Source organism: Phodopus roborovskii, unplaced genomic scaffold (genome assembly GCF_943737965.1).
Source record: "Phodopus roborovskii unplaced genomic scaffold, PHOROB, whole genome shotgun sequence".
Taxonomy (NCBI): domain Eukaryota; kingdom Metazoa; phylum Chordata; class Mammalia; order Rodentia; family Cricetidae; genus Phodopus; species Phodopus roborovskii.
In genome coordinates, this window is record NW_026126460.1 from 14,757,691 (window position 1) to 14,785,143 (window position 27,453).

The 27,453-nt window shown below is 35.0% G+C and overlaps 1 protein-coding gene across 1 annotated transcript in view; it reads right to left on the reverse strand.

The window, feature by feature from the left end:
* Erbb4 (erb-b2 receptor tyrosine kinase 4) overlaps window positions 1-27,453 on the reverse strand; it is a 1,004,487-nt gene that overhangs the window by 167,658 nt on the left and 809,376 nt on the right. The window lies entirely within an intron of this gene.

The window sequence follows — 27,453 nt, forward strand, 5'->3', positions numbered from 1 at the left end:
TACAATATAAAACATACCATCAAAAAGATAATTATTTTGTTTTAAAGTTTGATATGTGCCTTTATGGAACAAAGTAAATAAAACAATATTCTACTCCTGTGAAAATTATAATGATCTTTTGTTTTACCAAACCAAATAATATCAGCAACATAATATTCATGGCAATAATATTTAACTATAATTATAAACAATCCAACAAATTAAGATACAATACTGTCCACATTTTAGGACACAGTGGAACAAAACATTCCTGAAATAGTTAAAACGTTCAATATCATGCCAGGCATAGTGGCGCATGTCTTAGACCCAGCATTCAGGAGGCAGAGCCAAGAAGGAGAAGTTGGTTTCAGCAGAACTGATCAAGGCTCACTTAGGAACACTGAGGTTACAGATCTGCCTCCACCCTCTGCAGTGACAAAACAGAAAGGACTGTGGATGGAACTATCAGGACAACAGGTAGAGAAACATTCCAGAAAAGCAGATGAAGTGATGGAACGTGGATCATCCTGTCTCAAACAATAGCTTAGTTTTACATCTATGGCATCAGCTGAAGTCACTGTTCCTCTCTTGTCTTCCAAGAGGGGGAAACCCTTCAACTAACCCTTCTCTTTTGCCCACAGGAACCTGGTTAGTCGTGGAAAATTCATGTGGCCCTGTGTGTATCTACAAAGTTGAAACAATTTAGTGTCACTTGCTGTGTAGCTCAGCAAACATTTGAAATAAAGCAATGTGGTTATATATATTTTGTAAATATGAAGGACAGATGATTTTATATGACCATATTGTTTAATGTAGTATCAACTAGTTGTGTTTATAACATAAACCTGAAAATTCCTTTACCAAATTATATACGTGTACATGTGTAAAATATATAAAACACACCAACAACTTAGCAAAACATCTACTGAGATTAAACATCATAATTAATTATGCATTTAAATTAGATATTTAATTGAATATGAAATGCTAGATAGCTAATTGAGTTACATTTATACTGACTGTATTCAGCTTGTATTTTCTTAGTGGATCCTGAATTGCCCTATATGTTAGTATTACTAGGTTTAGTACAGTGTTCCTAGACCTTCAGGTAGGAAACTAAGTCTAGAAGTATGATTTGTGCATATGAAAATGTAGCAAGCAGGTATATGAAGCTAATGTAGAAAGTAGGAAACTCTGATATCCTCTGGTACATTTAAATCAAATTGAGTCCCTCTAATCATTACAAAAGCATCAGTCACAACCATTGTTCAATCCTGAATTCGACCATGTGACTAGTCAAAAGAAACAGACATTTGTAGCTAAACAAACAGAAAACTGAGTCTCAATGCCTTATTCTTTCAAGGGATTGGCCTTTTCAGCAGCAGGATCAGTTTTTCAATATACTTTTTGATTAGAAATGTAGTATAACTTCATAGGATGCTAAAAATATTGTACAATTTCCCCTTAGGTTTCATCAGGACTTTATACCCTAAAAACATTTATCTTGTTAGCTAGACAGCTTTAAATACCTTGCATTAGTAATAATGGAATGTAGCAAGCAAAATTACACATTAGTTACCAAGGACCAAATAGAATCAAATGGTAGATTGGTGCTCATAGGTAAACTACATCCCTGACAAAACATACTTCAGAAAAAGACAAAAGAAAGCTTTCTCTGACTATGTGCAATACATAGTATAGACATTTCCTAGGGTAAAAAGATGGTAATGCTTAAGGTAGAAGAAACACTTTGAGATTATTAGTTTTCAAAGAATGAAATATATAAAATGGTTGTTTCCCTCTACAATTCAAATAATAGCGTTAATGCCATTTTCTATGTATATCTGAAAAGTTTACATTAGATGACTTTTCATGTGAACATTGAAAGTTCTCTCTAAAAATCTATTAGTAAGTCTTGGCAAAAAAGCTGGGTATGTATTAAGGAAAATTGCTCATCACACTACAAAGAGTATTTAAAACTAAATTGCAGAGAATTTGCATAATTGTTCTCTCTCCTTTTTCTTTTTCCTTTTTTTTTTTTTTTTTTTTTTTTTTTAGAAAGAAAAGATGAACAAGACAGTAATTGTAGGTTTTATTTTTTTCATAATGGAAAGAGCAGATGGCTTTTTGGAGTATAGGGGAATAGATAAAGAAAATTGATTGTAGATTCATTTAAAGCAAAAAAAAAAAAATGAGCTTGAGAAGGGGAGAAAAAATCCCAATATTTTAATTACAAAGTGTTTGCTTTCAATAGATTATTCTGTTTTTAAGTTAATAATGTCCTCAGTTTCTTATCTCTGCTGGTGACTATAGAAGTAATTTTGGATCTGATGCCACTGGAAAATGCAACCAAAGGGCAGTGGGATAAATATAACTTGACAGGTACATTACCTAAAACTTTACAAAAAATTAAAAACTATCCTGCCTTTGTTTTTCCTATGGCCTTGTAAATTTTTCTTTTGCTTGTGGGTAAAGAATTTTCCCATTGGAAAAGAGGGAAATACAAGAGGTGCTTGGTGGGATATTCTAAAAGAGGGATATTCTTCTTGATAATGATATCTGCTTTGAATAAGAACATTTTTAAAAACCACCAAGGGACTCTGGGCCACACACAGAGAGCTCTGAAGAAGTTCAGCATTAGTCTCTAGCCATGTTATCTGTATCTCTCATTTTTCCTGAAGGAAAGAGTCTGCTGTTTAACAACAAAGGTGAGTGGTGCTGTTTTTCACGCTGAGGCACTACTTTTTCAGCCAGCAGATATTTATATCTTGTCTCCTGAACTTGACTGATTGTGTCACAAAAAAGCAAAGCAAAGAAAAAAAGAAAAGCCTATAGCCAAGTGATACTTCTGGGCTAGTTCGTTAAGCATGTTAACTTTAGTCAAATTTACACTGTTTCATTGTCTTTATAGATCATTAATTCAATACCCTCCAGCAGCCAATGGAGGAAAAACCCATTGCATTATCAATAAAGAGCATAAAAGGGGAGGGGTGGAAAAGATAGAAAATGTGGATGTACAATGAAAAGAACAGCAAGTCTGTGGGCGCTTGAGACAGATGATGCCCCTAAAGATAGTGAGAATGACAGGGATGAAAATACTAAGAAGTTAATGTTAGATGCAATGAAGAAACTGGAATAAAGTCACTGACCTATAATAATGTCACACATAACTATTATGTCACAGATAGTATCCAGTGAATAAAATAAATGAAATCTACATCACTTCCTTCATGTCTTAAATAAGAACTTACTCATGTAAGTAGGCTGGCAGCAGTTTGGACAGGTTGAATTAAAATGTCATTATTTTCAGTTTTCTGCATGGCTCATCTTACCCCCGGATAACATAATCACTTTTGTGAACATAAGCAATTAAGTCTAAGGACTATCCATTTTTTAAAGGAAATCATTGCCACCTTTATCCTGCACAGCACATTCATTCAGCCAGAGGCCATCTATTAGATTCAGTCAGTATTTACCACTATAACACTTGAAGGTGTCAGAAAAGAGTTTTATACAATGTATAAATTGCTTTCTGTTTTTCTTCCTCACTTGAACAGTGAATTTCTTCCATCATTATTTTTATACCTTTATCCCCTTAGGTATACATTACTCAACTACACATATTTATTCAACCCACTATGTATTTGTATTGTGAATGATGCTTTGTCTACTATGCTATTTACACTCGTGAAATTTTTACTTCACCGGAGATACAGTTAAGAATCAGGAAAATACGAGATAGGGTACATTCAGTGTGGAATGGCTGAAGTCAAGTGAAAGACCTATATAGCAAGAACTTTGTATCTTTACAGAAAGAACTTAAAGAAGATACCAGAAAATGGAAAGATGTCCCATGCTTTTGGATAGGTAGGATAAACACAGTAAAAATGGGAATCTTATCAAAAGCAATCTACAGAGTCAATGCAATACCCATCAAAATCCCAGCACAATTCTTCACTGACCTTGAAAGGATAATATTCAACTTTATATGGAAAAACAAAAGACCCAGGATAGCCAAAACAATCCTGTACAATAAAGGAACTTCAGGAGGCATCACATCCCAGATGTCAAGCTCTACTATAAAGCTATAGTCTTGGTATTGGCACAAAAATAGACAGGTAGACCAATGGAATTGAATCGAAAATCCTGTATCAACACACACACCTAAGAACACCTGATTTTTGACAAAACAGCTAAAAGTATGGAGGAGGAAAGCATCTTCAACAAATGGTGCTGGCACAACTGGATGATGGTGTGTAGAAGATAGACCCATGTCTATCATCATACACAAAACTGAAGTCCAAATGGATCAAGGACCTCAACCTCAATCCAGCCACAATGAATCTTTTAGAAGAGAAAGTGGGAGGTACCCATGAACAAATTGGTTCAGGAGACAGCTTCCTGAACAAAACACCAGTAGCACAGATACTGAGATCTGTAAATAACAAATGGGACCTCCTCGAATGGAGAAGCTTCTGTAAGGCAAAGGAAACAGTTGACAAGACCAAATAGCAGCCTACAGACTAGGAATAGATCTTCAGCAATCCTACCTCTGACAGAGGGCTGTTCTCCAAAATATGCAAAGAACTCAAGAAACTATTCACCAAACCACCAAATAACCCTATTAAAAAGGGGGGTAAAAACTGAAGAGAGAATTCTCAATAGAGGAAATCAAAAAAGCAGAAAGACACTTAAGACAGTGCTCAACATCCTTAGTTATCAGGGAAATGAGAATGAAAACAACTCTGAGATACCATCTTTTTCCTGCCAGAATGGCTAAAATTAGGAACACCAATGACAACTTATGCTGGAGAGGATGTAGAGAATGGGGAACTACACTGCTGGTGGAAGTGCATACTTGTATAGACATTTTGGAGATCACTATGGCGGTTCCTCAGGAAAATGGGAATTAGTTTACCACAGGACCCGGCAATCCGCTCTTAGGCATATACCCAAATGATCCACATCCATGCAACAAAGACATGTGTTCAACTATGTTTGTAGCAGCATTATTTGTAATAGCAAGAACCTGGAAGCAACCTAGATGCCCCTCATCTGAAGAATGGATAAAGAAAATGTGGCACATTTACACAACAGAGTACTACTCTGAGGAAGAAAAAAACAAACAAAAACAAAAAAACAATGGAATCTTGAAGTTTGTAGGCAAATGGATGTTACTTGAAGAAACCATCCTGAGTGAGGTAACCCAGTCACAAAAAGAGGAACATGGTATGTACTCACACATATAAAGATTTTTAGACATAGAGAAAAGGATCACTATCCTATAATTCACATTGCGAGAGAAACTAGGATACAAGGAGGGTTCTAAGAGATTCATACATGGTCCCTCACAGAAGGTGAAAAGGACAAGATCTCCTGAGCATATTGGGAGTGGGGGTGGCAGTGAGTGGAGAGGGGCTAGGAGAAAGAGAAGGGGAGGAGAGAAAACTATGTAGGACTATGAAGATTGAGTCAGGGGAGAAATGGATGAGAGAGAGAGAGAGAGACAGAGAGAGAGAGAGAAAGAGAGAGAGAGAGAGAGAGAGAGAGAGAGAGAGAGAGAGAGCATAAAAAAGGGAGCCATTATAGGTTTCAAGAGAAAACTGAGTCGAGAAAAATGTTCAGAGACCCACAAGAGTGACCCCCAACTAACAATTTGAGCAACAGTGGAAAGTCTACCATAAGTGCCCTTCCCTGATAATGACACTGATGACTAACTTTTCCACCATCATAGAGCCTTAATCTAATAGCATATGGAAACAGAAGCAGATATCCATAGGGAAACACTGAGCCAAACTGGAATCCAAATGCAGGGAGGGAGGACAAGAAAAGGAAAAGAAACCCACAGAAACATCTGACCTGAACAATGAGGAGCTAATGTGCCTCTAGACTGATATCTGGGAACCCAGCATTGGACCGACTCAGACCCCCTGAACATGGGTCTCAGTTAGAAGGCATGGGCAGTCTAAGGGACCTCTGACAGTGGAACCAGGATGTATCCCTGTTGTACAAAAGGACTTTGGGAGCATGTTCTCCATGGAGGGATACTCCCACAACCTAGAGGCAGGAGGGAGGGCCTAATCCCTACCCCAAATGACTTGAGAGATTGAGATGACCCCTTCAGTAAGGCATCACCCTATATGTGGAATGGTGGGGGGGGGGAGAATGGGATGGGAGGGTGGTCAGGGAGCATGGGAGGATAGAAGAGAGAGAGGAATGGAGGGAAGGATGGAGAGGGAACTAGGACCGATATGTAAAATAAGAAAAATGAAAAGAATCAGGAAAAGAAGAGGAAGTCTGTGAGACTGGCAGAATGAATGATTGAATGAAAGCACTTGAAGTCTCATGACCTAAGTTCAATAAAAATTGAAAGGACAGGAATTCAGAACCATCTCCATGAAGTTATCCTCTGATTCCCCTATGATGTGTGTGTGTGTGTGTGTGTGTGTGTGTGTGCACTTAAAATAAATTACAATTAAAAATTTCTATTAGGTATGCAAATAATTATGACAATAATATGGAAGAAAAAGACTACTATAGTAGACTGAAAACTGGTGTTTGCTGAGTGCCTTTTAGATGGTGAGATTTAAGGAAACATGCCAAGCAATATGTGAAAGCCTATCATATGTGGACACTCTGTGGGCCTCAGATACAAATATGGCAATGCTATATTTAATGACTTGAGATGAGGCTAAAAATGTGGTTGGCCTTGAGATTGCACAGGGCTGTGTTATGAAGTGAAGACTAGAATTACTCATACATATTTTAGTATTCAGTTTCCCTAAGCTTCATTTACCTCTATTATACCCTGATCTAATAGCATGGTAAATCTTTTGCTTTATCTTTCATATTCTATCTTTAATGTTTTCCTTCGGATAGGACATGTTTAAAGGCAATTCCTTTTATCTTTATATTTGAACTTATAAATATTCTTAGAGAAAATAGAGGCTCATGGAGATTTGTCCCAAATTGTCTTTAAAATAATTTGTTTATAGTTTATTACTTGCTCCATATTTCATTAAATTCAGACTCTATTTCTAAGCAGAAAACAATCTTTTTCTCATCTGAATATTAGTATGCAAACTATGTTCAAAACCATTATACTCTGTTCTCTTGAGATATAATTTTATTATTTATCTTCAGTATGGCTTCATCTTCACTCCTTTATGGCCTCCTTGCTGTACATGTAAGCTTGTGTACTCGTCCTATATTCAAGAATGAAATCTCCTTATATTTGACTTATATTTGTGTCAGAAGTATTTGCTATTCTCAGTTATACTACATCACTTTTTGGGCCTGTTATTCTGAGATAGACAGTTTTCCTGCTTACATGGTTACCATTAAAATTGCTCTTGGTAAGATCATCCAATGTTTCCTTTCACAAAAGTCAAGAGATCTTTTTTGTTGTTCTTATTCTTTTTTTAACTTGCACAGCTTTATTCACTGGTCATCCCCTGTCGCCATCACACCTGTGTAGCTCATCATATCTTTAATTCTATCATCTTTACTGCAATCATTCTTACTACAAATCCAGACATCCACTTTTTACTTTCCTGTCTCAAGTCTGGAAGTGCTTTTCTTTATTATTTTTAACCTCTATTTTCAATCCATTGTATTCATATGGATCTCTTCTCCAACCTCTATCAGATAGAATTTTTTTAAAAAATTAAGGACCTTCTTAGCTATATTTTAATTGCTGTGATAAGAGACTTTGATCAAGACAACTTATAAAAGAAATAACTTAATTTGGGGCTTAATGTTTAAGAGTACATGAAAGTAGAACAGCTGAGGCAGAGAGAGACAGTGGGCATGGATTGAATTTTTTGAGACTTCCATGATTGCTCCCAGTGATATGGCCCCTCCAACAAGACCATAGCTCCTCATTCTTCCCAAAAAGTTCCACCAATTAGGGACCAAGTCTTCAAATATATGAGATTATGGGAACCATTCTCACTCAAACCACCACAAGGACTGTGCTGGAATTATTAAACCATCTAGAACAAATTCAAGTTTCATAAGACTTCATCAGTTTGAAGGAATAAAAATCATATCGTTTTCTCAAAGAGAGAAAACAAAATACATTCTCATTGTGATCTAAAGATTTGCCCTTCTAAACATAAGAATTTTGCTGTACCCTTATTCTCACTTATCTCCAGTCCTATACTTTCAGCTGTCACCACTGAACAAACAAGGACAGGTGTTGATGCATGTGCATATCCATTCAATACTTATCAATTTACTTAGAATTATATGTTAAATGTTTATAATTACCAATTGTTTATTGAAAGCAGTAATATTATCTAACATTTTTATTGTTTTATCAAGAAATCCTTTCACCATACATGACTTACAGTAAGGATCTAGTATAATTATATAAGGAAAGAGAATCCTTAGTATTCCTCCTTACTAGTTACTACATCTGAAGAATCAACCTGTGTCAGATGCTTCTGTTAATATTGACATTCATATTATTAATATCAAATGCAAGACATAAATAAATTATTTACCTATAGGACTTGCTTAACACACTTTACTCATTTCCTAGTGGCAGAAATATGTTTAATTCCACTTTAATGTCTTAGATTTGTATTTGACAACTAGCTTTAAAAATTGGTACTTGTCATTCAAACTTCTAATCTTTCTCATTCTATTCTATCTGTAATTCTTGAATCCACACCTAAGCATTCTTATTTTGACTGCTGCTTGAGTTCAGGTTCACATCACTGTTGTAAAGATTGTGGTTTTGTTTATTTGGTTTTGAAAACCAGTCTCTTTTTGTACCCTGCTGAAAAAGAGATCCTTGGCTATTCTTAAAAAGCTACACACAAAAAAAAATCTTAATATTCTAGGAACTGAATAACTACTTATAGAGTCATATTTAAGATAGTGAAGGCTGTAATAAACATTAATATGATGTTTTAGGCTATCCTACATGCTCTGAGAGAATGTCTTCTGTACATCCCTTTGTTCCTACAACTCTGTTTCTCCTCTTCTTATTCTTCTATGTGTTCCAAGAGACTGACACAAATTGGATTTCAACTGTCTATTGTGTTTTCTGCATTTCATTTTGGTTCAGCCAGTGAAAAACAGCAACACAAGACTGAAGAGAGAAGATAGTGAGGGGCAACTGTTATTAGGGCAACTTTCCCCTTGCTCATTTAGGGCTACCTGTAATGTCATTGTCTTGGAATATTTAACAAATATTGATTATGTACCTTAAGCTTTCCCATGTATGTCTTTAAAACACCTTAAGTCTTTTATTTCTCCACTTTATGATTCAATGTGTATATGTTGTGATTCTTCTAATAGTCATAAAACACAATTCTCTTTAACAGCCATTGTTTTAAAATGGGAAATTAGGACATTTAGTGAAAACATATACCTACATGTGACCAAAACCCATATTTTCTATGGTAAATATTTTCATCAATCTTTATGAAAAAGGCTCTCATACCCTAATCTCAAGAATCTGTGAATATTAGCTTATTTTGGAAAAAGGTGTGTAGAAGTGAAATGTTTAGGATATTTTAATGTTAAAGATATCATTTCCTTATACATGTGGGTTACAAAACCACGCAAATATCTATAGATGAGAGGAAAATGGGAAGGAAACACAGAAGCAGAAGACAAATTAAAGAAAAATAAACAATTGAAGTGATGCAACCATAAGCTACAGAATACCTTCTTGTACCCAAAGCCAGAAGAGGCAAGAAGCCAAAGGAAGTAGAGACTTAGGGATGTGGGTATCCTTAACCACCATCATCAGGTCAACAGACTAGTGTAAAGAACTGTGATAAACACCAGGTTTACTGTTTGTAACCCCTAGGTTTGTGATAATTTGTAACATATGACATTAATACAGTTGCTTCTACCTTTACTTCAGAACTTCAAGAGGAATAAGAATTGTTCTCAATATTTCAGGTAAATAAGCACAGATCTAGGAAGGAAAAGAGAGGCTCTGTGCTGTTGCCTTGAATTTACACATACTTTTCAAACAGACATTCTAATGAATCTTGCTTAACATGCTTGTACTCAGCGTCTAATCTAAATGATGCAGACACATTTAATCACTTAGTAATTAACATAGGATATATACTAACTAAGTGATATAGGCAAATAAGTTATTACAGTGCACAGTAGACACAATTTTAGCTACGATTGCAGTGTTTTATTAAGCCAAGCACAGCTAAGGGAGTGAAATCAATAAGCAGCCAAGGCATTGGCAAGCATCTGGAAGAAACTGAAACCATGGAGGTGAATGGCCTCTTGATCTTTCAAAGCCTAGCAGGGTTGTTACAAATGCAGACAGAGAAACTCTTAAAAACCTTCCACCCACAATTTTCTTGTCAGTACGTTAGGCCTATTTAAGCTCAGGGAGAGCTAGCAATATCTCTTTCTATTCCAACCTTAAGCAATCAAGGAAAGTGGGGAGGCAGCCAACAGCAATGTTTGGACTTAAAAGAAAACTTCAAGAACACAGATTTTTCCCCTTCAAAGAACTGTAGTTGTGGCAACAATAGTCAATACCAAGAGAAGTTAAAGAAGAAATAAAGATCAAGAGATACTAGCGTGATCATGTACTCAGAGCAGAAGCACTTTATTGCTTACTGATTAAATCTAACCACACTATTGAAGGGAGCCACATTCTCACTTTTAACATTTCAAGAAGGATGCAGAACAAGGTCAGTGAACGGCAACATGGTTCTTATGAAGAGGCTCTGCAGTGGCTAACACAAAAGACAATACTTACCTAAGCTTACTAAATCAGAAAAACTTTCGAGGCTATCTGAATAATGTCGGTAACACTGATATTTTTCTTTATACAAAACAATGACTTTCTAGTAAGTTACACAACTCATCCCATAAACCTGTATTTAGTTCTTTGAGAGTCTTGTTCCCCTTCAAAAACTTCCCTGTGGTTCTAAAGTCACACATTAGGAAGTTCCATCAGGTAATAACAGAGAATTCATGTGCTATATTATTTTCTCCTATAGTCTCTCTATCAAAGAAAGATGTCTACTATTTTAATCTGCAGGAATAATCTCAGTTAATTAGTGACATTTATATTAAAGGCATGTAACAACAAACAACTAAATAACTTTGAAGAGATCCTGCCTCCACTTTAAATGCGACGTTTCAAATATACCTATGGTAATGAAGTAGGCAGGACTGGATTATTTATCACTTATCCAAGATAAAAGCATAAATGACTTTAATTAAGTCTTCAGCTGTTTTACTAGCCTCACATTCATATAGAATAATTCATATATAGAAATATTTTGTCCTACCAGCTGTTTATTGTATCACTTTTAATTTTATAGTGAACTTAATTATTAGCATCAGTTGTATTTAATTTGAATCCATGATTTGCATGCATACTCTTATATTAATATTCATGCCAGTGTTACTTTAATATTTAACACTGGTTCTGTTATCAAGGGTATCAGTTAGAGGCAATTATACTGGACACAAAGCTGTGATTATGTGGTTTCTTTTATGTGTTTAATATAGTAGCAGTAAATAACATTACCACCCACTCATACAATAGCAGTCATAATAAACCTGAAAGAAATTATATATAACAAAAGAGCCCTCTCGCTAATGTCTTTCCATTAGGGTCCATAAGTCAAAGGGAAATGTGTCTGTGTCTAGGCACTAGGCAAACTCTCTCCCTCTCTCTCTCTCTCTCTCTCTCTCTATATATATATATATATATATATATATATATATTAAAAAGAGTAAACTAAGTCATGGCATACCAAAGATTATTCTCCAAAAAAATGACACTATGTCCTGTTTACTAATGTCCAAGTACTATGTACATGAACAGGGTTTTATTTCTTTTCATTTATTTATTTTTATTTTATATGCATTGGTGTTTTCCCTATATGTACGCATGTATGAGGTTATAGGATTCTCTGGAAGTGGAGTTACAGATAGTTGTGAGCTGCCAGTGGGTGCTGGGAATTGAACCTGGGTCCTCTGTAAGAAGAGCCAATGCACTTAACTCCTGAGCCATCTCTCCAGTCTAAGAGCAAAGCATTCAGAGGGAAGGAGCAGTGATTCTCAGGTGTGATCTCTCTTGATTGCTGCTGCTTTGCTGTTGCCACGCCAGCCCCTGTGTGAGTGTGTGTGTGTGTGTGTGTGTGTGTGTGTGTGTGTGTGTGTATGTGTGTGTGTATTGTATAACAAACTCTGACACAATTCTACTTGGGTAGTTTAGATCTTTTACAGTTATGACTTCTGTACTTCCTGAAATCCCTGGGCAAATTTTACCTTAAATTTGAACTAAAAGATATGCCTATCAGTAGACTAAATATGATTGTTTAATGGAAGGCTTCACTCTCTCTGGGGAGCAGAAAGGGAATGTGCTGGGTTTGGTGGGGGTTATAAGGGAGGATGGGAGGGTGAGGGAACTGGGATTGACATGTAAAACAACCTTGTTTCAAATTTAAATAAAAACTGAAAAAGAATTATAGTTAACAATATTTAGTCCACTAACATTTGGCAAAATTTAAAGGAAATATTCTATCATCTAACCTATCTTTGTGAGTCTAACTTATCTTTTATCATTACCAAAATAAAAAAAAAAGACTTAAAATCTTTAGAATCAAGGTATTAGAATATGTTCATGTTGATTCCACTTTTAAGAATTCTTCAGTTTGGTAGATCACAGGAAACAAAATTATTTATGATATTATACCATCATAGATGAAAAGTAAATGGTTCACACATTCAGAGTAATCACTCATCAAATCTTCAAGTGGTATGCAAAAACCACTTATAGAAAATAAATTCTCAGTTTTTTAGGTTTTTAATTAAAATTTATATAAATTAAAATCCACAGCTGTGTCAAAATATGTACTGAAACAGCAAACCTGAAATTTATTTAAATATTTAAAAGAAAAGCATAGAGAGCGCCAGTATTTGAAAGCTCTTACCAATTCCAATGATTTTTAAGCATAAAGTAGGCAATTAAATATGAAGAGTGATTAAAGAAGCAACATGTACTTCAGAATATCCATAATATCAGTATGGAATTATGTAGATTCTTAACTTTAAAGAGTTTTTCATGAAAAATACATTTTCTTTTTGAAAATATGGTGGAAATATTTAAATACTTCATTTAGCAATTGGCAGATACACATGTCTTTGGAAACAAAATATTTGAAAGTATAATTTTTCGAAGAATCATCAAATAAAGACTTGTATCAAAGAACACAAAGCCATCAGTGGTCTTACTGTTGGATCCTGCATGCTACAGGTAAGATATGCACATTGGTCCAATAGTAGATGACTAATACAAGTTTACCAACTGCATTCTGATTAGGTTTGGGGCCTGCTTTACAGGATGGAAAAAATCTGTTTAGAAGTCGATCGTTGGTGGGATGGAAGGAAGGAGAGGAGGAGGAAGAACAGGACAATGAAGAGGAAGAGCAGAGAAGGAGGAAGACACAGAGTTGGGAGTTGAAAGTTTGAGAGAGATTCAGGAGTTGGAGGGGGCAATGTGGGGGTAAATCTGTTCATATTTCACTGCATACAGATATAACTATCACAAAGGTGTTTCTTTTTAATGTTTTAAAATGAAAATAATTTAAAATATGCAAGCACAAGTATTTATTCAGTACTGATTATTATACATCCACATTCTAGCAAAAAATAACTTACATATCATAGGATCTCAAAAACTTTCAACACAGAACAGAAACATTTATATTCAGTGCTTACCATGAACAAAGTATTTTCACATAGAATCTTCTCGAGGAAGGATGATTGAAAGTAGTAAATTTTGATCAGAGTTTTCTTAAATTTGAATGATAGGTTATAAAGATAGAGTCAAATATATTAATAAAACCATAAATATTTATAGAAATATAATTTTTAAATTGTGTATATTTCCAAGGTTTTGGAAATTTAGTATAATGAATTGTATTCTATTAATTACTTTTACATCTTTAATTCGTTATTATTGTGTATGCTCATAATGTGTGTGAGTGTGTGTGTGTGTGTGTGTGTGTGTGTGTGTTACTACCCATGTGTAGACTGAAGTTTGGTACTCCTTTTTTAACATAAGTAGGTTTTAGGGGTTGAACTAAGGAAATGAGTTTGTGTGGCAATCTCTTTACCCACAGACCCTCCTGATAGTACCTGTGAATACATTTATTCTACAAATTTTAAGCAATGGGAGAATAATCTAAGTAGTGTTTTCTGTTGATATGACATTAATATAAACCATGTGATTAATGGATAGAGAGAATATAAATGTGCCATGTAGGTTATGTCTTGTCATTTATATTAATTATGAATGTTTTGTGTCTTTTATGTTATATTCTAAAAATGTGCACCCGAAGAGAGAAATTATTGTTTTGACTTTGCATTTTTGGTTTAGTAGAATTCAAACACTTTCAAAGTCTATTTGGGCTTCTACTTTTCATTAATTCTGAAATTACTAGAGAGAACTGAAACATATGTATTATGATAAGATATATAATATGCGAGATAATATTCTTTTTCCATTAATTTTCACATAATTGCAAAAAAAGCTATGTACCCTGCACATGTTTGAACTTCCTCATGGAAGATCCAATTAGAAACTGATATGGTTTAGAAGAACAGCTTACATATTGAATTTAGGCACACCACCCAAATAAAATATGGTTGTCGACTCTTAACCTCATAATTCACCAACATTAAGAAGTGAATTTCATACATACAGGGAATAATCCTTGGTACTTCACTTCTCATTGTTTACATTTCCAGGTGAGCAGATAAAACTTGGTATTCCAGATTTCAATACATTGAATAATTATTCAATCTTACACTTAAAATAAGTATATATGCCAAATTCATGAGAGTGGACTAGCACAATATCTCAGTAGCACATATTGTAAGTCCTAAGTCTCACTGTTAGTGTTTATTAACTCATATGATGTAGCTCTGTCGAATAAAGAGAACAATATTAAGATTTGTGGGGCTCTTGAGGACATATGATATATTCTGACTCAGAACAAGGTCAATCCACAGAATTTCGAGTGTTCTATAATGCTCAATCTGCAATCTGGAACTAGCATAGAAAGACCAAAAGTACTTACTAACCTGAAGAAACATCCAAATATTGTATCCTGATTTTAATATGTGTGTACATAAATATTTTAATATATGATGTTTGCATGCATGAATATTTTATATATCTGTGTATGAATAATGTATACTGAAATCTACCTATAATAATATACTATATTCTGGCTCCTTCTAAAATAATATATACATAGATTCATGTACACTTAATCTCTTAGGGTTTAAAACTGTGCCTTATTTATTTGTTGTCATAGGGCTTACTTTTACTCTATGAAGTAACATTTTTAAATTGCTATATCCTATATTAATATAATATGTCTTTAAAGGATTTTAAGGATAAGCCTGAAAATTTCCATATAGTACTCGGATAAAAACCAACTAGCCTTCTACAGGGGAAGAAAACAAATTAACGCTATGAAAACATACTATTTAAGGTCACTTACATTGATTGACTCTTTATAATTAAATAAAATTGATTAACAAATCTAATCAATATTAATTTATTCTTAGTTGATAGTACAAAGGAGACAGAATTATATTCTTTAAAAAATTAAAAATTTAAATTATTCATCTTTTTTGTGTGTTATTAACATAAGTAATATTTTACTTTTCAGTACAGGGCATGGAACATGTATGACTGAGTTACATTGCCCAACCTCCACCTCCCTTTATTTTAAATTATTTTGTATGTTTTATGAAGCAGGTGGAGTTTTAATAAAGATATTTTAATACAGACATAAGCAGGAGAGTTAAGAAGAAGGCTTGGAAAACAGCAAGACACAATGGGTCTATGGCTATGAGTTTTTAAAGGAGAGTCACCCAAATTTTAATTAGCATACAGGTTCTGTTGTGGCATTTTCACATATACTTAGCTTTGCTTAATTATACCTTGCTTTCTTCAAATCACCCCATACCTCACCCTTCTCCTCTCTCCAATGACCCTTTTTCTCCAGTAGTTTCTCTTCCACATTCAAATTACATGTTCTATATTACCCTTTTGGACCTCCCTTTTGTATTTGATTCTTTGGCATCTCATCTGCCCTTTTGAGTTTCCTGAATTATTTACACTCACTTCTAAAAACAAAAACAAAAACCAACCATCCAAAACAAAACAAAACCCATGGGTATAACCGTAAAAGGCAAAGAAGGACATATGAGAGGAAACAGGAAATTTGGCTGAGTATATATAGGGTGTCTTTATTAATATATGATTTTAACTTCCATTTACTTCCCTGCAAAATTCACAATGTCAGTTCTGTTAATGGGTGCTTCAGATTCCATTGTCAATATGTACCAAATTTTTATTATCTATTCATCTGTTGGTGGACACATAATCTGATTTTTTCATTGTTTTTATATTTAAAAAAACAGAAAGAAACATGATGAGCAAATATTTGTGGAATCTTTTTCCTAGGAGTGATACAGTTGGGTTAGATTATCTGGTAATTCTATTTTTAGTGTTTATTTATTTTTGTTTGTTTGTTTTGTTTTGTTTTCTAAATAAAAACTCCAAACTGTTTTCCGTACTGGCTTCACCAGTTTACTCACACAACTACTGTGAATAAAAACAATTTCCCCCACATGCTCTGTAGAATTTATTTTCATTTGTTTTCTTCACTATAGCTACTATGACTGGAGTAAGAAAGAATCTCAAAGCAGATTTTAATTTTTATTTCTCAGATCCAAATATTTCTTGTGAAGTCTAGATGTTGGCTAACAACAGAATCAAATCATTGCAAATAAAGATACTGTAACTTCTTTTCCAGTTTTTGTCTCTCTTATATATTTTTCTTATCTTATTGCTCAAGACACTTCATCAAGCAAAAATGAAGAGAGTAGCTCCCTCATCTCATTCAGGCTTAACAGGAAATGAAGATCGTTATCATTTAGTACAATTTAACCATGTTTGGCGTATACAACCTACCACGTTAACATATGTACCATCTATTCCTGGTTTCTCCAAGGCTTTTATCATGAACATGCAAATTTTTAATCTATCATGTTAATCAAGCCATTTCTGTCTTTAAGTCCATTAAGTTGGTATACTGCATTTATTAATTTGTCTATTTTCAATGAAGTTTGCAACTTGGTTGTGATGCATAAGGTATCAAATGTGATTTTGAATTCAGTTTGCAAGTATGTTGTTGAGAATTTTTGCTTCTATGTTCTTCAAGGAGAATGTTCAGTAGCATTTTTCTGTGCATCTATGTGTGTCCCTTATCTGATTTTGGAGTCAGAGTTATGTTGGCCTCAAAAACTGAATTTAGTCATGTGCCTATTTTTGTTTTTGGTAGAAAAGTTTGACAAATATTGGTTTTAGATTTTTCTTTCAGTGTTCTAAAAATTTGCCAGTAAGTATACCTGGCTGTAGGTCATTCTTTGTGAGAAGATTTAAGTATCATTGTTTATTAAGAGTCTGTTTCAATATTTACATCTTCTGGCTTTAATTTCTGTAAGTTTTGTGTTTAGAAAAAATATCTTTTTCTTCTAGGTTCTCTAACTTGCTGTAATATCAGTTTTTGATGTATTTTGTAATGATCTTTTGGATTTCAATGAAATTTGTTTTAATAACCCCCTTTCATCTATGAGAGCCAAAGTTACAATTTAAATTTAATTACTATGACTATGTGATACAAAACAAAACAAACAAATCTCTTATCTGCAAGCCCCTTGCTCAAGGCCAGATAGTTTCTGAAATGCTGACAGACTGTTCATGAAAATCCAGAGGTATCTGTTTATGGTAGATAATAAGACACACGTTTTCACTCCCTTAAACAAGTTTCACCCAATCTGTACTGAATGAGCTTGATCACATATGGGCAGGAGGTTCACAGGCAAGCAATGCTTGCCCCTGATTAGACAGAAGCTGGAGGTACATCAGAGCGTATGCTTTCTCCTGATTGGACCTAATGGGAAATACTTAAGCTGATGCATGGCCATGTCTTTTTTTCCTGGGAAATCAGAGATGGACTTGGCCAGAACCCACCCACTTGGCCTGTATGTTTTTAAAATTTGCCTCAAAGTAGACTTCAAACTGTAGTAGGGTCTTAGTCTTGATTTGGGGAATTAACACATCCTTTCTTTTTGTTAATTTGCATCTTCTCTTTTTTTTCTTAGTTTGTTCGGTGCTTAATCTATCTTGTCAGTCCACATTTCATTATTTTCTGCTTTCATTTCATGAGATCATGTCTCTTGCTAAATTTGGGCTTGGCTTCTCTTATTCTGTGGCTTTTATTTTGTTGTTGTTGTTGTTGTTCGCTAGCCTCCTGCTTTGTTCTTCTGCATTATCCTAATTTTCATCCCTACTTTTCCTTCCAGGATTTTAAGTTTTTCCTCTAAGCTGCTGATTTTCCCATCAAATCTATGTCTTGAGCTGATTTTGTAACTTTCTCTTAAGTATTTAAATTAACTCTTTATCTTTTTATCAGAGTTACCTATTTGGTTTTCATTAATCTTTTTGAAGTGGGACTTTGAAAAAAAAAAATGTCTTCGATTTAAGCTTATCTTATTGTCATTCCATCATCAAGAATCTGTTAGCTCATGGAGGCATCCTAGAATCTTGTCTCCGGTTACTGTCAGTTTCTTGGTTGTGTACCTTGAATCTGTGGAAGAACGTGCATCTTCTAGTTTGTATGTTTTGTCCCTCTCCCGACTTTTCTGGTTCTTTGATTTTCTGTGAGTTCCCTTAGAGGGTTATCTTCAGGGGAGTTTATATCCACGGAAAAAAACCACAAACTGCTAATGAGTGTGCTCTTTTCACAGAAGTCCTAGTGTTACATGCAAGAGTTACTGTGTGCCTTACTTGTGTCCTTTATTCAATTTAGAGACAAGGTCATAAGGGTCCTTTGCTCTACCCATCAGGACTCTGTACTGAGTTCCATCACTAACAGCTTCTGTCTGCTGAGGCTGGGTGGGGATTTCACAGCTTCAGACCCTGCTAACTACACTTTTGCTTCAATCCCCACAGTCAATGCATCTTGGGATCTGTTTCCCAGGTCCAACAAGCTCCATGTTCTTTCAAGTGTTCTGCTTGACTTCCTGTTCTATGGGGCTATAGTGTCATGAGAATGATTAGAGTAAAAATTAACCAACATTAGAATTCCTTACCCTTTTCTCTGCCCCTGTATCTGTGGACTGCTGAGCAGTAGATCTAGCTGAATTCAGCTGCTATGGATTTCTGAGCTCTTCCACGAGATGCCTGATTCTATGATTACACTGATTTCTTTTCCAGGCAATGGCAGTAGTATAGGGACTTCAAGATTTAGAAATTTATTGATTTTAGATTCCTGTAAATCTTCCCTCCCCAGCCATCACTTGGGTTTCTGTGGTTTAATTTCCTCTTATGTTGCTAAGTTCTACTCCCAGATTGGGTTTCCAGGAGTAAGAAATGTTTGTCTGTGGTTTTTACTTCTCCAGACACTTGGGTCCTTCTGGCTTCTCCCATTGCAGGTATTCAGTCCCTTGGTCACTGTTGGGCTGATAGCCTTTCTGGCTCCCTTGTTGGAAAAATCCCACCTGATCATATTTCTGCTCTTACTGTCTTCTATCCTGTTGCTTAATGTGGAAAGAAACTTTCAGATGAAGAGGAGTTAACAAATGTCATGTTCCAGTTATGGCATACATTTTTGGTAGAAACATAATATGGACTGGCTTTCTTTAACTGGCAATACAGTAAGACCATCTACAAAAATTACAGATGTATTTACCGTCTGGCCTAGCAATTTGACTCCTGGAAATTCATTCCATAGATTTATTGCCACATACTGAAGTGAGATAGATTCATCACAGCATATCTTCCAAGAGCAAATACAGTTTAAAAATTCAAATGCCTTCCTTTTGGCAAGTAATTGCACTACAAATGACCATTACAAATTCTTTTCATGCATTCACATGATTTTCCAAAGAAGTACACAGAGCAAGTGCCATCCATTAACATTATCATTTTAGAGAAAACAGAACTTAACTCATAAAGTTAAATACTTTAGCTTTTAATTATAGTACTTAGTGGGCAGAGAAAGGTAGATCTATGTGTTTGATGCTAGCCTGGTCTACAAATTAAGTTCCAAGCTGCAAGAGGTACATAGTGAAACCCTGTCTCAAAAACAAACAACAAAACCAACACCACTACCAACAGCAAATGCTTGGCAAAGGCAGGTCAGCTTGGAAGAAGAGAGAATGAAATTATAAATTTACATTGTGCTTTAGAAAGTGGCATCCTAATAGGTTGGAATCTAGCCATGGATATCCTGAAGGCAGAACTTAGTTTTGGAAAGTTTGATCACTAAATAACTGTTGTTTTTCACAGCCCAGGACTCTTTGTCTTTACCTACACTTCTGAAAGGGGTGGAGGGAAAATTTTAACTGCTTTTATTGTAAAAGGTGTGGGAAAATATATGTGACACATTTATTATTTAGAATTTGTATCAAATATAATTAATGAAAAAAGGTGTATGGGAATCCTGAAGGGCTACAATTATAATTTCATCTTTGAAATAATCATGGGCAGTTATTGACTTAGGTAAGATCATAAACCAACACAAGTAGTCTCAGTCACAAAGGTTTCTGATGTATCAAGTTTTAACATAAACTATTCACAAATTGTTCATCTTCAAATATTGAAATGCACCATCTTAGAAAAAAATAACTGTGTTCTCTGAAATAACCTATCAGCTTCTATTTTTTTTTTTTTATTTTTCTTTGTCTTTTTACCTTAGGTCTATTTCTTAATTAAAATTCTGTATCCATATCTAATAAATATGTATGTGTACACGTGAATTCCTACAGTTATTCTGAAAGAAAATTTGAATTTACAGTATGTCTAAAACATAACTTTAGCTAATATCCCAAGAACTAAAAAGAATATCAATAAATAATTTTTCTAAATTAGCCCTTGTCTAACTCAAAACAAATCTGTAGCCTTTGTGACTTAATACAAATGAAAAAGTCCCTGAGATGTTCATAAAAGAATTGCTGAGCAGCTTAAAAGTCAATAACATTTGTATCTTAATAGCATAATAGAAGTTTTGATACAACAATGGGCTGTGCTAACAGTGACTGGGCCTTGCTTGTTTGCTTGTTTTGCCTTGGCTAGGTCTTCGCTAAGGAACTCCTGTAAGAAGTCAACATGAAAAACATTACAAAATAGGTAATGGGGGGGGGGGACTTACTTAAGTAGAAGTTATTGACTGTGGGTTAAGAAAGGAAGTTATGCTGTCATAGATTATTGGCTTGAAGAAGAGTAAGGGCTCAGGGGTTCTGAACAAGGGCAACATGACCTGTAATATAGTGTGGAAATAGGATACACATTAAAATGCAATTATGATTGCTAAAAGGAAATTTTAGAGTTTAATTTATCACATGTAAAAAGTGTTTTAAAAATCCAAGACAGACCTGTCCTACATAAGAACATGTGAAATGTCCACAAATCTGTTGAAACTAAACTTACATCTAAAGAATGAGCTTTTAGCCTTTTCTTCTCACATTTCCTGAATTTCCAGGTTTTAATAAACACTCTGTTCTCTGGGGCAAAACTACAAGAGTTACATTATTTAATCTTGGATTCTCACGAGGTAGAGAAGAATGTGGCACTTTTTTAGCACTGCCTGCTTCCATGCAAAGATTTAGTGGTGATGCACAATAATATAGAGTAATTAACTAGCTTTATTACTTGAAGCAAATACAGTAAACAGTTTAGTGCTCTAACTTGGCACTTTCAAGTTAAGCCATGGCTTTGAATCATTTCCTATCACTTACATGCTGTAAGACTTTGACCTTCCTCCAACCTCCAATTTCTTCCTTGTGCAAACCTATTGCACAAATTATTGTGAGCCTAAACAAAATACAATATACAAAGATTCTGTCCGGAGCCCTAAGCCACTACCATTGGTAGAATACCTAAAAGTCTAAGAATAGTCCTGAGCAGTCTGAGTCTTTTCTGCCCCTGATTCCTTAGGAGCTGTATTAGCAGAATAACACTGGGGCTTAGCAAAAGACCAAGATATTATTCTTAACTGTGTCTACACTACAGAGGTATCACAATCTGCAGAGTGATGAAATCATGGATGAATATTTTTCTGAACAAAGTGTCTAGAGCTTTCATTGAAATTTCAAAGGAATCTCTGAACTGAGAAAATTAAAAAAAAAAAAAAAAGAAAAAAGAAAAGAAAAGAAAGAAAGAAAATTGCCTTGGGCTATTTTTTTTAAATTTGTGCCTACAAAGGAATTAATATTGGCATTAAAACATGACTAGCCCATGCTATTTGTGACACTTACCCTCAGCCAAGTATGAGGATCTATCTTTTACATCACTAGTCTTGCAAAAAGCCAAATTCATGTTAATTTGTTTTTGTTTCAAATTACATTAGAGCTTGTATGTTAACATTTAAATTGTTCTCCAAATCAGAATAGAGATGCTGAATATCTGCTTCCATGTTTTTGTCTTTATAATCCTATGAAAAAGATGGAAACCAAAAAGATTTTGGCATATCTTAATATTAGTGTTGGCTATGCCAATCACTACTCTAGACAATTAAGATTAGACACACTAATCCCTTTAAACTTTTATAATATAAAATTAAAACAAGATAATTTAGAGATAGCTAGTTTCAGTGCCTTTTCTGAGATATTTAGGATATTTGTGAATTTCTCTCATAGAATGCAAAGCCATTATTGTTTAACAAGCACTTCTGGCCCATCTTGATACGATGAGAGCACATGATTATAAGTGAAAGATCTCTATAGTGACCAATAAGCAATGAACTTATTGTTTGCCAAATGCCTGTTGCTATTTTTCACAACGGATTCTTTCCCCAATACTAATACTATGAGAACATGGCATTGTAAAATTAGAGGACACACATACTTAACTTTGCTTTCACAAAATTTGATAAGGGGAAGACAAGACATAAAGGAATGACAGGATGTTTTAACATTTAAATTCCCTATAGACTACATATATACAATTTCTTTATTCCTTCCCTAAATCTCAGTAAGATGAGAGAGGGGGAAACCCCCTCCCCCAAAAAAAACAACAAAAAATATGATGATGATGATGAATGATGGCAGCTAGGCACCTGTGATCTATTTCTGGAATTCCTGCTCCTGGGATGCAGAGGCAGGAGGATTACGCTTAGTCAGGCAAGACTACATAGGAAGAGCCTTTCTCTAAAACCAAACCAAATAATCAATGAATTAAGAACAATGATAGAAGTAGCCAAAATGAAACTAAAATCAAAATGCCAGCTGCTGAAAAGGAGATGTCACAAGTAAAAAAGCTAATTTAAGAGAAAAAGTTGAAGATAAAACAGTTCTCCAAGTAGTTGAAGTTGAAGATGGAGATTGGAGCAATAATAATAATTTAATTCTCATTAAGATTCAACTTAGGGAGGGAGGGAGGAAAAAGATAAGGGGAGAAAAGGAGTAGGGGAGGAAAACAGGAAGACAGAATTGGAGGAAAAATAGAGTAATGGGAGATGTCATTCTGTATATGCTTCTCATACTGGTTAATGAATAAAGCACTGTCAGCCAATAGAAAAGGAAGATAGGAGGGACTAGGATACAAGGAGGAAATAGGAAGTAGGAAGGAGGGGTGAAGATGGAGAGGCTGGAGAGAATAGAACCGCCATTCCTCCGCTCTCGGCAAGACCACATAGAAATACATAAAAATGGGTTAATACTTAAGACAGAGCTAGCCGATATGAAACTAGTACCGGGCCAACAGAATTATATCAAATACAGAGTCTCAGTATGTTATTTGGAGCTGGCGCGGCGGCAGGACAAGACCAGGTGGCAGGCGGAGAAAACCCTACTCCTTACAATAGAGGAAAGCAAGAAAAGAGATACCTTAATAGAGGTAGCCATTATAGGTTTAAAGAGAAATCTGGCACTAGGGAAATGTCCAAAGATCCATCAGAATGACCCTCAACTAAGAATCAAGTAATAGTGGAGAGGCTACCTTAAATGCCTTCCCTAAACTGGTATTGAAGACTATTTTAAATGCCAATCTAGAGTCCTTATCCAGTAACTGATGGAAGCAGAAGCAGAGCTCCAAAGCTAACTGCTGAGCCAAACTCCTGGAATCCAGTTGTACAGAAGGAGGAGGGATGAGCAAAGGGAACAAGACCAGGCTGGAGAAACCCACAGGAACAGCTGAACTGACCAAGTGAGTGCACATAGACCCCAGTCAAAAAACTGGGGAACCAGCATTGGACTGAGCCAAGCCCTCTGAATGTGGGTGCCAGTTAGGAGGCCTGGGAACTTTGACAGTGGAAACAGTATGTATCCCTAGTGTACAATAGACTTTGACAGCCCATTTCCCATCGAGGGATACTCTCTCAGCCTAGATAAATGGAGGAGGGCATAGGCCCATCCCCAAATTATGTGATAGACTTTGATGGAAGGCCTCACCTTCTCTGGGGAATGGAAGGGTGGGTGGGATGCAGGGGGGGTTCAGTGAGGGGCCTGGGAGGATGGGTGGGAACTGGGATTGATAAGTAAAATAAGATTGATTCTAAATAATAATAAAAAAGATCCAACTTAGGGAGCCTGTTGTCTACAAGTCCATAGTAGTATGTGCTTTGTCCTCCATCTTCATAAGAATCTAATTGAATTTAAATGTAGAAACTGAAGTTAATTTGAGTTGCTAGGGATGCTGAGATTGAGTGGGATGACATTAACTACAAAAAAAGGTCTTGTTTAGTTTATTTTTTATTTGTAAAGTAAACAATAGTGCCCCAAGTGACTTGAAACATTTATAAATGATTTCATAGTTAGGTATCAAACTTTGCCTATAGACAATGGGTAGATTCTTCTATAAAAAATATAACTGACCATGGAGGGTATTTCTTCTTTCAGATGAGCATTGTGTTTCATTTTTAGCTACAGAACTTTGCTTAGACATGGACAGAGGAAGGAGTTCCCTACAGACACTGGGAATGTGGAGTCCTGTCAGTGTGGATGCAGTCTACCCAGCCAGCATAGGCTCAGGACATGGCTGATCATCCATGATCTTTAAGCTTTAGCATGTTAATTATCTTTCTAAAGCCTTTTTCAAGATAAAACTAGAGTGCTGCTGGTACATATGCCTGGACTCTTGAAAGACATGCTCATATACTTGCACTCAGTTGCCCACTTAAACTTCACTTAGCCCTCTAACACCATTCATATGCTCACAGTACCCTGGTTATCCAATGCTGATAGCTGCACCCCACCCAGCAGTGAGCTGTTTGTTATGTGCTTAGCAGCTCCATACCCTCTGGCTAAGCCAACAATCTCCTCTATTACCAGTTCCACATCATAAAGAGAATGAGAACCTGATTACATTCAGCCATTTTGATTCAGCTCCCTCATATTTTGGTATAACATGGAGCTCTCATCTATCTTGCAGTTACTCTAGTGACATATTTAATAATTTTTCAAATTAAACTTTACCTGCTTAAAGCACAGGTATACTTCATTTAAAACAAAAACCTAAACAAGAAATAGGGGGGAAAAGTATCCAGGAACTAAAGGATTGAAACAGCTGAAAGACAAATCCCAGTTCTGCATAAGGAACGAGGTAGGGAACAAGATCCTAAAATCACAGGTGGGTTTCTCACTTAGGCCCCAATTATAGCACAAGAGTCTGCCAGGTAAGGGAACAGAAAAGAGTAACTGAAGATTTCCTGAAGCATCTAATTTTGAATAGTTGATTAAAATTAAAATCAATGAATCAAAAATGCTAAGGTAAGTATAACTTCAGAAGCATAAAGATCAATAACAGAATTACCAACTTAGGAAGTAGTATCTAGGAAGCAAGCCCCAGCAAGAAACCCAGGAGCAAAAGTCTGTTTAAAACAATATTATAAGTCTTATAGTACTGTGCATTATATATATATATATATATATATATATATATATATATATATTGAGTGAGTATATATGTGTATACTTATAAATCACATCTATACACTATTCTCATAAAGCAAGGGGGACTCTCAATAAAAGTTACTGTTAGAGAAGGTAGAAAATATTTTTTTAATAGATTGGCTTTTCTTTTTTACACAAGGAATTCTACTTTGTTAATTCTGTGACTCATCTGTACCTAGCCTAATCTCATTGCCACCCAAGGACATTGTGAGGACCAATTTGATGCTGTATTTTACTACAGCTAGTGAAAAATAAATACAAAACAGAACAACAAAATAAAACTAACAAATTATTCAACCAGCCAACTAGACAAACCCAAAGCTGTGTAATTCTTTGATGTATCATTGAAATATATGGATGCCTATTTATAAATATAAGTGCTTAATTAATACCTTATGACTGCACATGTATTACAATTAAACATTGATAATTTTAAAAAAAAAAGATAACAAATGAGAGAATGGAAAACAAGTCAAGATAAAGTCATCAAGTTTATGGTGAAATCATGAACATCCATTGGCCTTTGTGCTAGATCAGAAATGCTTGATTAACATCATTGTGAAATTGTTGGGCTATTGGTATCCACTTGTTTAAAAATAGGACAGTGCCTTTTCATTTGGTATAGGAATGGACATAATTGCAACATAGGCCAGAGAACCTTTGCTTCAATCCTTATTACAGTTATATTTCAGTGGGGCTGTTTACACAAGCTAGACAGGTACTGAAGTGACAGAAGTCCACTACGCTAGGAATATTTTAAATTTTTCAAGAAATGAATTTATTGTAATATTTTTTAAACTCAGATTAGGAGGGCTTCATGTTATTTTAGAATAAAATCTTTCTCTGAAACTATACATCATTTTATAAAATTTTGTGTTTTCTTTTTGACACAACGTAGATCAAGCCTGAGGTCTAATATATAAGGTCAGTTGATGTTGCAATGGCAAATTAAAAATGCCACTTATCAGTGATGGGATGTAAATATATTATTACTTTCTGTAAGGTGTTATCATTGCAATCAACACCCTGAGAGAAATATAATTTGAGAGACAGCTTATTCAAGCATGGAAGGTCATGGGATTTCTCCCAATCCTAATTGAGCTTCTAGCTATTCTTTGTTTTGTATTTCTCTTAAACTGATGATACTGATTTTGTTTTTACTTTCTGAAAAATGTTACCTTAAAACCATTCAGCTGCCCCTTATTAAATGATGTGTATTCCTGAATCTACCCACTTGATAAGGACAAACCCAAATGATAAATACCTCTCAGTAATCATTCCATGCTCATCATTTATGAATACCTGATGATCCAATGCTGATTTGTAAATCAAACTGTTTAGGTGCACCAGTATTTACATTCAGTCTTAACTTCATAACATAAAGGACTTTTAATGTAATACCTCATGACCAGAACAATGGTGAGTAACAATGAATCATGGTGAAGAAAACGTCATAGTTGGTAAATATATATCTTTAAACAGAGTGATTGG